We start from the raw sequence: 12,701 nt of genomic DNA, 5'->3' as shown, positions 1-12,701 counted from the left end.
TATCTATCCTCTACCCTACCTGCTCCCTCAATACCCTCATAAGATTGGGAAGGGAAAAAAATCATCGCAACCCACATGATGCCCCGACGACGAATTTTCGAACATCAAAGAGCTATATAGCTTATAGATGCTTTTAATCTTCACCTCCTTTGCTACAAATACTCGTAAGTGTTTTTCTATAATTTAGGGTTTTATATATTTTATATTATTAGTTAACTTCTACTATGATTTTCAAAATTTGAGTTCTAAAATTATTAGCTCTACAAATTACAAGTACTGGTGGTCAGTTTTATAACAATTTGATTGGTAGTTGCATATAGATATCATAGGAGATTTCTATTCTTTGCACGAAGGATTAAAACTATATTGTTACCTGAGATTTGATGAGGTGATTTTTTGACATTACAAACATCCACATTACATTCGAAGATGTGCTTTTATAATGAGTTATCATTCTAGTTTCTTTCAGTTTTGCACAGAGGTATGCACCATATAATTCTTTTTAGTTTTGGTCCTTTTCATTAAGGTTTCGCTGCTGTTTTTTGATGAGTTATCATTAGTTTGGAAGTATAAATATAGTGCAACTATGATGCTAAAGTCTGTTTTTAATATATATGTTATGGTTATTGATAAGAGTGTACCATTATGAGTTGCCTTGATTCTTGATTGATTATCATATATTTTTATAGGTGAGTCATGGACATCGACGATGATGATTTTGTAATATTAATCATCTTATATTGGTATATAAGGAAAAGAAACTCATTAAGAATACAAAGGTGAAGAGGTACCACTTTGGCATTAACCTGACATACATACACACAGGAGTTATTAAATGATCCAACACACAATGTCACCAACTTATGCATCTCTCACATTATGCATATGTTCGATTATGCAACATTTTTAAAGAAAGAAATTGGTTGCAAGATAGTAGGTATATAAGTGTTGAGGAGAAGATGGCTATATTTCTAATCATTCTTGGACAAAATGATGGATTTAGAGAAATTAAATATAGATTTCAACACTCGTTACGAACTATTCATATATGTTTTCATGAAGTTTTACAACGAATGATGCAGTTTGCGAGAGAAGCTATAGTGGTCGATGTTATCAAAATGTTTTAAGGATATGTGACTTCAATATGGTATTTACATATGTGTGGGCCGGATGGAAAGACATAGCTCATGATTCAAGAGTACTAAATGAAGTTTTATACAATCCCACTTCTGATTTTCCAATTCCTCCACCAAGTATGTATCTTTTATAAATTTATAATTTGTAATTATTTGAAAGTTTTGACACTCTCATTTCATTACAGATAAGTATTATCTGTGTGATGTCGCGTATGCAAATACTCGTGGTTTTTTAGCTCCATATCGTAACGTAAGATATTGGTTGGTTGATTTTCGATGTCGTCGTGCTTTAACTAGCGAAGAAAAATTTAATCATGGACATGCACAACTTATAAATGTCATTGAACGTGCTTATGGAGTTTTGAAAGAAAGATTTCCAATCCTAAGAGAGATGACTCCTTATTCATTCCCGGTTCAAAGAAATGTGGTAATTGCGTGTTTTGCGTTACATAATTTTATTAGAAAGTGGAATATCCATGATGAGCTTTTCATGGAATGTGATGAGAATGCTGAAGAGAATGAAGGAAATGGAGACGTAGAAGAACATGTAGAAGGTGGGGAAGACGAAACCGAATCACAAGAGGATGCTCAAAGTGCGTAATACATGTCAAATTTGCGTGATGAAATTGCAAGCAATATATGATTGGTCTTGGCATCTTGGGTGTTCAGTTACATTTTTGGAAGCAATTTATGCAAGTTATGCAAGTAATTTTTGGTTAACTTGTAACGACCCAACCCGTTAAACATCGCAAAACATTTTTTTATTTTTATTTTAAAAGGACAGGCCAAGCCTGTCAGGCAATTCTCGCGGCGCGGCCCAAGCTGGAAACTGAAGGTCAGGGACCTTCAAAAAGTTGATACCAAAACGCGCTAAATCTCGCGACGCGCCCCAAAGGGGTCGCGGCGCGGCAATACCCTGGATCTGTTTCAGACTTGTACAAAAATTATACAACACCAAATTTCGTGGTAAACGAAAACCGTCAACACAAAGACTTTCCGCCGCGTAAGTAAATAAAGTGTACATGTTTTAACAACCACAAATCGAGTATATGACCACCAAGCTCCATATGCTCACTTACACATCAAATATAAGTTTCTACCGACAAGTTTAATTACCAAACAAAAACCCGAGCATGGCATTTGGGGTTAAACTACCCAAACCTAGGTCGAACTTCAAAAGCAATACGCTAGCATAACATTAAGGAGTCCGTTAATCCAAGCAAATACCCTTGCCTTTATCCACGCTGGAGCCTAAAAAGGTAAACAACGAGAGGGTAAGCAAAACGCTTAGTGAATGCAATAATTATACACATATATATACAACCTGTGATGCCCCGTACAAAACCATCGTGTACGAATCATCAACAACAGGATCATTACAAGGTTAAGTACTATATGTGATTTCAAAAAGAGTTTGCATTCATAAATAAAGTGATGTCTAAACCAACATCGAATGTTTTACAATCCAAAAGCATGTTTCACTAAGTAGAAGCAAATAATAAGTATATGTGACCACAATGGTCGTTACAAGTCATAGTTCAAAAGTACTAAAGTTTGAATGCAAGGTAAAGTAGTTCATGCGATGACAACTCTAAGCAGCGGGTGTCTACAGCACGACTAGTACACAGCGGAAGCTAACCTCAAGCACCAGAGAAAAACATGCTTAAAAACGTCAACACAAAGGTTGGTGAGCTATAGTTTAAGTATAACAGTATGTAAGGTAGGCCACGAGATTTCAGTGATACAAAGAGCGTTTCAAAATAGTATGATAAAGTATATGTTAACCGTGGGCACTTGGTAACTAACTTAACGTTTATACCCCCTGAAAGTACACTTGGCAAGTGCGTATGTCTACGAAGTATTAAACACTCGTTAAATGCTAGCGCTACTAGCCCGAGTGGGGATGTCAAACCCTATGGATCCATATCTAAGATTCGCGTTCACCGGTTCAAAAACCAATGACTAAACGTTACCGAGCTAAAGGGAATGTTTCTGCCGTTATATAACCCACACATATATAAGTTTAAGTACTCGTGCCTAGTATGTAAAACATAAAATCTGCATGTATTCTCAGTTCCCAAAATAAGTTAAAGTAAAAAGGGAATGCTATAACTCACAATGATAAAGTAGTAGGAAAAGTATGACTCGGAAAGTAAGCAAGTAATGAAGGTCGTCCAAACGGTTCCTCAACCTAAGTCAAAATATCACTAGGTCAGTAAATCGTCCGAAAAGGTTTAAAAGTATGTAAATAAGGTCTTAAGGGTCATCATCATTCATCATCAAACAAAAGGCGTAAAGTAAGTTTCGTTTATGAAAGTAGTTTAAAACAAGGGCTGAGTTTGGTCAGTCACCACGGCCTCTACCCTTACTGAATTAAGGTGAGAACAGTGGCCATGGCTCCGTATATGAGTCCTTTAAGTGTGGTAAAATTTACAGAAGTAAACTCGTCTTCGTTTGACAGTGGCGACGGTCTAAGTACGAGTAGGTCAGAAATTTCTGCACAACGTTAAAAGGACATAGTGACGATCGGAGGGCCATAAATCCAAAACTGTAACTCGGATTAAGATGAGTCCTATATGAAAAGTTATCTACTCGAACAGGGCTATTTGAAAATCATAATCATAACAGCCCAGGTCTACTGGTATGTTAAGAAACCATAAAACAGTAGGTAGCAGACAGAAAGCAGAAAAATAATGGGTTCCGGTGAGTTTGGTGCTTGATGTTCATCATGGTTCTCATCCTTGATGCCTATAGCTTCAAGTGTACAACTCATTGATGTGTTTACATCATCTTTACCGTGGTTTGACCATCATAACCCAAGTGTAAGTCTAAGACATGAAACACAACTCACTTAAGAGTTGTATGAAGTTTGATGAACCAAAGTTACATCAAAGTCTTAGATCTAACATATACATGAACTTTAAAACTAGTAATAAGTTACAAACTTGAAAATGAACTTATGAAATCAAGATCTTAAGTTGTAGAACATAGTTCTTAGTTTGATCTTGAAGATCCAAGACTCAAAAGTCTATATCTAACATAAGTGTACAAAGTTATAATAATAGAAAGTTTACTTACATGTTCTTGAACTTTTAAAGTTAACTTTAAGTTTCAAGAAAGTATGAGATCAAGACTAACTTGTAGTACTTGACCAACAACAACAACAAACATGAAATTAAAGTGTATAAAATGAAGAAGTAAACTAAGTAAACAAGTAATTTGTTCATGGTTGTTCATACTTTAAAGATTCAACCAAAGTTTGATCTTTAAGAAAAGTAAACATTAAGTTCACTTCATGTACTTCAAGTATGAGTTACAACACAAGAACTTTCCTTCTTTAAACAAGTATTGGAGATCATAAACTAGGAACTTTAGGTCTTGTATGTTCTTATTATGAACAAGATAATATGAAGAATGAAACTAAGTAGTTTGATTCTTGAAACTAATAAAGAATAACAAGTAAGTAACAACAACTAGTAACTACAAGTAATCCAACATTAAACAAGAACAAGTAACAAAAGATGATGATGATGATACATGTAGCATATGCTACGGTTTTCATGAAGAATCAAAGAGAGAAAAGAGCCTTGTTACTTACTAGTTTAGAGAGAAAAATGAGAGAAGAATGAAAGTAAGTTGAAGTGTGTATTTTTGAGAGAGAACTTAGCAAGTGAAGTAATGAAAAATGAAATCAAAAATCCTCCTTCTAGCCATTAAGGCCGACGGCCTGCAGTCTCACAAGAGGGGATGGCTTGGTTCTTTGGTCACTAGTATGTAAAGCTTCAAAAGTTGGTTAAAAGGATGGTTTACATGGGGATTAAGTGCCAACTAGATTCCATTTGAAACAACTAACTAGTTAGGCTCCTAAGTGGTACTTACACATGAAAGACTTGGGCTAAATAGTCCATTTAAGAAGTAGGATGGGCTAATCAAGTCCATGTACAAAAGTAAAGCCCAAGTTTGTATGTAGTTAACAAGTAATCCAATAAAAGTCCATTAATACTAATAAAGGCCCAAGTAATTAACTAGTAACTTTTAGTTAATTAAAATGATTAATAAAACTAATCATGAATGTAAATAATATGTGAAAATATTATTCGTGTAAGTTTCGTGTGTCACAAAGACGTTTCGGGCAATTAAAGTCAAGTACGTTTAGTTATGGCAACATGTAAATGTAATAACATACATTCGTTTAATCACACGTATTAATAATAAATAATTATTAATAAATAAACGTTGGAAAATCCAGGGTCGTTACATTACCCACCTGTTAAAGAAAATTTCGTCCCGAAATTTAAGCTGAGGTAGATGGACGAGTCGGGAAAAGGTGAGGATACTTCCGCATCATTTGATCCTCTCGCTCCCAAGTAAACTCAGGTCCTCGTTTGGCATTCCATCGTACTCGGACGATCGGAATCTTGTTGCGTTTCAAAGTTTTGATCTCACGATCCATAATCTCAACTGGTTCTTCCACAAAGTGGAGTTTGTCATCAATTGTAAGTTCTTCCAATGGTATGATAAGTTCAGGTGCAGCAAGACACTTTTTCAAGTTTGACACATGGAAGGTAGGATGAACTGAGCTCAAATGTGCTGGTAGATCCAAATGGTATGCAACGGGTCCAACACGTTCCAAGATTTCAAAAGGACCAATGTATCGTGGGTTTAACTTTCCACGTTTTCCAAAACGGATCACACCTTTCCAAGGTGCAACCTTCAACATTACATGATCACCAACGTTGAATTCAAAGTCCTTACGTTTAAGATCAGCATAACTCTTTTGACGGTCACGAGCAGTCTTTAGTCTAGCTTGAATCTGAGCAATCTTCTCCGTTGTTTCGTGGACTACCTCGGGTCCGGTGATTTGCTTTTCGCCTACTTCGGCCCAACAAATAGGAGATCGGCACTTACGGCCATACAATGCTTCAAAAGGTGCAGCATTAATGCTTGAGTGATAACTGTTGTTGTACGAGAATTCGGCTAGCGGCAAATGCCTTTCCCAGGCCTTTCCAAAATCAATGACACATGCACGCAACATGTCCCCCAAGGTCTGAATTGTTCGTTCACTTTGCCCGTCAGTCTGAGGGTGATAAGCAGTACTCATGTCAAGACGAGTTCCCATGGCTTCTTGCAAAGAACGCCAAAATCTAGAAGAAAAACGGGGATCGCGATCCGAGATGATCGATAAAGGTACACCATGACGAGATACAACCTCCTTGATGTATAGTTGAGCAAGTCTCTCCATTGTATCCGTCTCCTTCATTGCTAGGAAGTGTGCAGATTTGGTAAGGCGGTCAACAATAACCCAAATAGTATCGTATCCGCCCACCGTCTTTGGTAGCTTAGTAATGAAATCCATTGTGATCCTTTCCCATTTCCATTGTGGGATTTCTGGTTGGTAAAGTAAACCAGAAGGTTTCTGATGTTCGGCTTTAATCTTCGAGCAAGTCAAACACTTACCAACATAAGTTGCAACGTCCTTCTTAAGATTCGACCACCAATACTGTTCTTTAAGGTCGTGGTACATTTTGCCCACTCCAGGATGAATCGAATATCTCGATTTGTGGGCTTCATCAAGTATAAGGTTCCGTAGATCTCCATAATAAGGTACCCAAATTCTTCCGGCATAACATCAGAGTCCAGACTCCCTAACCTCGAATCGAGAGACAAGTATGTTCAAATGTTCGTGAGATATGTTCTCCTCCTTCAGAGCCTCATCTTGGGCTACTCTGATCTGGCTGTTGAGGTTCGAATGGATGGTGATGTTCAGAGCCCTAACACGAAGAGGTGCCGTCCTCTCCTTTCGGCTTAAAGCGTCAGCTACAACATTGGCCTTGCCAGGGTGATAACGGAGTTCACAATCGTAGTCGTTGAGCGTCTCGATCCATCGACGCTGTATCATATTCAGTTGCTTCTGATCAAAGATGTGCTGGAGACTCTTGTGATCGGTGAAGATAGTGCTCTTAGTTCCATACAAATAATGTCTCCACAATTTGAGCGCAAAGACAACGGATCCAAGTTCAAGATCATGAGTAGTGTAGTTCCGCTCGTGAATCTTCAATTGTCGGGAGGCATAGGCAATAACCTTTGATTGTTGCATCAGTACACAACCAAAACCACTCTTCGATGCATCACAATAAACAACAAAGTCGTCACTGCCCTCAGGAAGTGATAAGATAGGTGCGGTGGTTAACTTCTTCTTCAAAGTTTGGAATGCTGATTCGTGTGCGTGTTCCCAAATGAACTTCTTACCCTTGTGAGTCAGCGCGGTCAAAGGATGCGCAATCAGAGAAAATCCTTCAATGAACCTTCGGTAGTAACCGGCGAGACCTAAGAATTGGCGAATATGAGTTGGAGTAGTGGGGGTCTCCCACTTGCTGATGGCTTCAATCTTGGCGGGGTCAACTTTAATACCCTGGTCGCTCACAACATGACCCAGAAATTGTACTTCCTTCAACCAAAATTCACACTTGGAGAATTTGGCGTAAAGTTGCTCTTGTCTCAAGAGTTCAAGTACTAGTCGGAGGTGTTGCTCTTGCTCTTCTTCGCTCTTAGAGTAGATGAGGATATCATCTATGAAGACGATAACAAACTTATCCAAGTACGGCTTGCAGACACGATTCATAAGATCCATGAACACGGCAGGTGCATTGGTTAATCCGAATGGCATCACGAGGAACTCATAATGACCATAACGAGTTCTAAATGCAGTCTTCATTACATCGCTTTCCTTCACCCTCAACTGGTGATACCCTGATTGCAGATCGATCTTTGAGTAAACACTTGATCCTTGTATTTGGTCAAAAATATCGTCAATTCGTGGAAGAGGATACCGATTCTTGATTGTCAATTTGTTGAGTTCATGGTAGTCGATACACATACGGAAGGATCCATCCTTCTTCTTCACAAACAACACAGGTGCGCCCTAAGGCGAGAAACTTGGTTGGATAAATCCACGGTCTAACAGCTCTTGTAGTTGACTCTGTAATTCTTGCGTCTCGGAAGGTGCGAGTCTATAAGGTGCGCGAGCTACAGGTGCAGCTCCTGGCACTAAATCAATCTGAAACTCTACTGCTCTCGGTGGCGGTAATCCAGGCAATTCTTCAGGGAAGACATCGGAAAATTCGTTCACAATTCGAACGTCGTTCACCCTCTTCACCTCAGTTTCTACCGCTTTCACATGTGCTAGGACAGCAAAACGTCCCTTCTTCATAATCTTTTGCGCTTTCACGCAACTAATGAGGTTCAGCTTTGAGGTACATCTCTCTCCGTAGATGATCAGTGGCTCGCCATCTCCTTGTGGTATACGAAGAGCTTTATCTCCACAAATAATTTCGGCTTTTATCTTGCTCAACCAATCCATACCGACGATCACGTCAAAACTTCCCAGTTTGATAGGTATCAAGTCAATTTCGAAATCTGCACCAGCTATGTTGATAATAGCTCCTCGACTAATGTGGTCAACTTTTTCAAGTTTACCGTTGGCGACCTCGACAAGTATACTCTCTTTTAACGGGACTAACGACCAATTAATCTTATTGCAAAAATGTCTACATACATAACTTCTATCCGCACCAGTATCAAACAAGACAGAAGCTAAAAGATTGTTGATTTTGAATATACCTGTCACCAAGTCGGGATTCTCGCGTGCATCCCTTGCATTAACGTTGAAAGCTCTAGCGCGCGGTGGTCCGCCATCTTTTCGCTTGTTTGGGCACGCATTTCTAAAGTGGCCCGTCTGTCCGCATTCGTAACATTTCCTCGGCCCGTTGGTGTTCGGCTTCCCATTCAAAGTGATGACCTTGCAGTCTTTTCCAACATGCCCAGACCGTTGGCACTTCTCGTAGACAACATTGCAATACCCAGTGTGGTGTTTGTAACACCTCTTGCATTGAGGTAGGGTTCCCTTGTAGTTCGGGTTGGAGTTGGTTGTAGTTCGGGTTGGAGTTGGTGTTGTTGTTGGGGTTGGGGTTTTCATCGTTGTTGTTTCCTCTGAAACCCTCATGTCATTTCGCCGGGTTCTGTTCATAGTTTCTTCCCCTGTTGTTGTTGTTGTTGTTGTTGTTGTTGTTGTGGTTATCCCATTTGCGTTTCTCACTAGTACCCCCTTCAGATTTAGTTTTCTCCGGTTCATCGATGGTTATCTGATTCATTAAAGTATGCGCCATGCGCATCGCTTCGGGAACATTCGGTGGTTTAGATGAGGTGACGTTTCCCTTAATGCTCTTAGGGAGTCCCCAGAAGTATCTCTCCATTAGCTTGAATTCTGGGGTGACCATTGTCGGAAACATCAGGGCTAGTTCCAAAAATCTCCTGTTGTAACCATCAAGATCATTCCCAACGGCCTTTAACTGCATGAATTCCATTTTCATCTTTTGGATTTCGGTTCTCGGACAATACTCCTCAATCATGGCACACTTAAATGCTTCCCATGGCGTAGCATACGCCTCATCAATGCCTTGTGCCTGTGCCATTGTGTTCCACCACGTGAGCGCGCCGTCAGATAGCGTGCAAGAAGCAAATTTAGTTTTTCTGTCCTCCGAACAGTTGCTAACTCGGAATACTGATTCAAGTTTCTCGAACCATCTGGTGAGACCAACCGGTCCCTCAGTGCCGCTGAAGTTATGTGGTTTGCAGCTCTGGAATTCCTTATAAGTAGACCCATTTCGAACGGGTGGGATAACCGGTGGGGGTGGCGGTGGAGCTTGGAGGTTTCTTTCTGCTAGGGCTGCGGCTACACTTTCTTGGATCATCTCTTCAATTTGAGCAGCAGTAGGTGTGGATCGATCGTTAGCCATGGTGTTCTAAACAAAAATTTTGACTCAAGTCAAAATCCAGCATTCAATATATAGTAATATAGTATATAACAACCAACATGTAAACAACACAACACATGATAATTAAGTAACGCAAGTTGATACAAGTACCGCAAAACACCATACAGTAACGTAAATAGAATACTTGTGCAAAAATAACATCACAAAGTTTCCATTCATTAATAATAAGTTTCATATATCATGATAGATTCGTACAATACATAAGTGAAATATGAAACTACAACTAGATTACATCATGAAATCTAATACAAAAGGTCCTATGGTGAAGGTGGGTGTAGGATGTCTAAAACCTGAGCCAACTGCTCCTCGAGCTCAGTAACCCGAGCTCGGAGGATTCCCACCTCCCTTATCAATTCCTCGACAGTGGGAGCTGGTGGGGCAGGCGGTGCTGGTGGTGCAGGTGGGGCCGGTGGAGCAGATGGTGCAGACCGCACGAAACGGGGTGCAGATGTCCCGGCTCCAGGAATAGTCAGCACGTAACGAGGTGCCTTACGTATCTGTGGGTAGGCAGGGTACGGCACAAGCCGTTTACGGGCAGTAACCCTTCGACGCCGACCAAAAGCGTCAGTGAAAGCACGACCTCCATTCACCCCTGGAATGACGGTGCCATCAGGACGGTACCGCTTCTTCGGCGGGGTGGAGGGTGCCTGAATAGGTATATCAGCAGGGTCCTCGTCGTCACTGGAGTCTGATGAAGAATCATGTGATGAAGAATCGGCGGATGATGAGTCATCCGAATCATGTGGTGGTGGCACGGGTGGCTGAACTGGCAGTCCGAAGGCGGCCAACATCTCTATGTGTCTACCTGGCAGAATTGGCACTAAACGTCCATTAGCAGCGTGTGATGCCCCGTACTAAATCAACGTGTACGGACCATCAACAACAGGATCATTACAAGGTCAAACACTATATGCTGTTTCAAAAGAGTTTGCATTCATAATAAAAGTGATGTCTTAACCAACATCAAAAGTTTAACAACCCAAAAGTATGCTTCTACGAATAGCAAGCATAAGTAATAGTATGTGAACCATAGGTCATTACAAATATATCGTTTCAAAAGTATCATGTTTGAATGCAAAATAACGTTTCATGCGGTGACTTCTCTAAGTGCAGCGGGTGTCTACAAAGCATGACTAATACAGCGGAAGCAAGCAAACCTTAAGCACCTGAGAAAAACATGCTTAAAAATGTCAACACAAAGGTTGGTGAGCTTTAGTTTAAGTATAACAGTAATGTACTGTAGGCCAGGAGATTTCAGTGCTTCAACAAGCGTTTAAATCAGCAATCCAAATCAGTATGATAAAGTATATGTTCAACCGTGGGCACTCGGTAACTAACTTAACGTTTAATAATATATCACCCCCTGAAAGTACACTTGGCAAGTGCGTATGTTTACGAAGTATTAAACACTCGTTAAATGCTAGCGCGACTAGCTCGAGTGGGGATGTCAAACCCTATGGATCCATATCTAAGATTCGCGTTCACGGTTTAAAAACCAATGATTAAACGTTATCGAGCTAAAGGGAATGTTTATGCCATTGTATAACCCACACATATATAAGTTTAAGTACTCGTGCCTAGTATGTAAAACATAAAATGCGCATGTATTCTCAGTTCCCAAAACAGTTAAAGTAAAAAGGGAATGCTATAACTCGCAATGATAAAGTAGCGGTAAGTTATGACTCGGGAAAAGTAAGCAAGTATGTAGGTTGTCCAAACGGGTCCTCAACCTAAGTCAAATATTACTAAGTCAGTAAATCATCCCAATAGGTTTATAAGTATGTAAAATAGGTCTTAAAGGTCATCATCATTCATCATCAAACGAAAGGTATAAAGTAACTTCCGTTCATGAAGGGAGTTTAAAACAAAGGCTGAGTTCGGTCAGTCACCACGGCCTCTACACCTACTGAAATAAGGTGAGACCAGTGGCCATGGCTCCGTATATGAGTCCTTTAGTTGTGGTAAAAATCCCAGAAGCAAACTCGTCTTCGTTCGACCGTGGCGACGGTCTGAGTGCGAGTAGGTCAGAATTTTCAGCATAACGTTAAAAGGACATAGGGACGATCGGAGGGCCATAAATCCTAAACCGTAACTCGGATTAAGACGAGTCCTAAATGAAAAGTTATATACTCGAACAGATCTATCTGAAAATCATCTTTACAGTAGCCCAGGTCATACGGGTCAGACACAGAAATAGTAAAACAGTAGGGTCAGTAGGTTCCGGTGGTTCTTGGTGCTCGATGCTTATCATGGTTCTCATCCTTGATGCATATAGCTTCAAGTGTACAACTCGTTGATGTGTTTGCATCATTTTAACCAAGGTTTGACCATCATAACCCAAGTGTAAGTCTAAGACATGAAGCACAACTCACTTAAGTGTTGCAAGTATTTTGATGAACCAAAGTTACATCAAAGTCTTAGATTCAACACATACATGAAATGTAAAAGTAATATTGAACTACAAACTTGAAAGTAAACTAACTAATCAAGATCTTAAGATGTAGAACATAGTTCTTAGTTAGATCTTGAAGATCCAAGACCCAAAAGTCTAGATCTAAAGTTATTAAGTTAAATCTAACACAAGTGTATGAAGTCATAACTAAAGAGTTACACTTCCATGTTCTTGAAATCTTAAAGTTAACTTTTAGTTTCAAGAAGTATGAGATCAAGACTAACTTGTAATACTTGACCATTTAAACCAACAAACATGAAATTAAAGTACATAATATAA

This window comes from Rutidosis leptorrhynchoides, chromosome 10, assembly GCF_046630445.1.
Source record: "Rutidosis leptorrhynchoides isolate AG116_Rl617_1_P2 chromosome 10, CSIRO_AGI_Rlap_v1, whole genome shotgun sequence".
Lineage (NCBI taxonomy): Eukaryota > Viridiplantae > Streptophyta > Magnoliopsida > Asterales > Asteraceae > Rutidosis > Rutidosis leptorrhynchoides.
The sequence above is the reverse complement of the archived record's forward strand: the minus strand, read 5'-3'. Positions refer to the sequence as shown.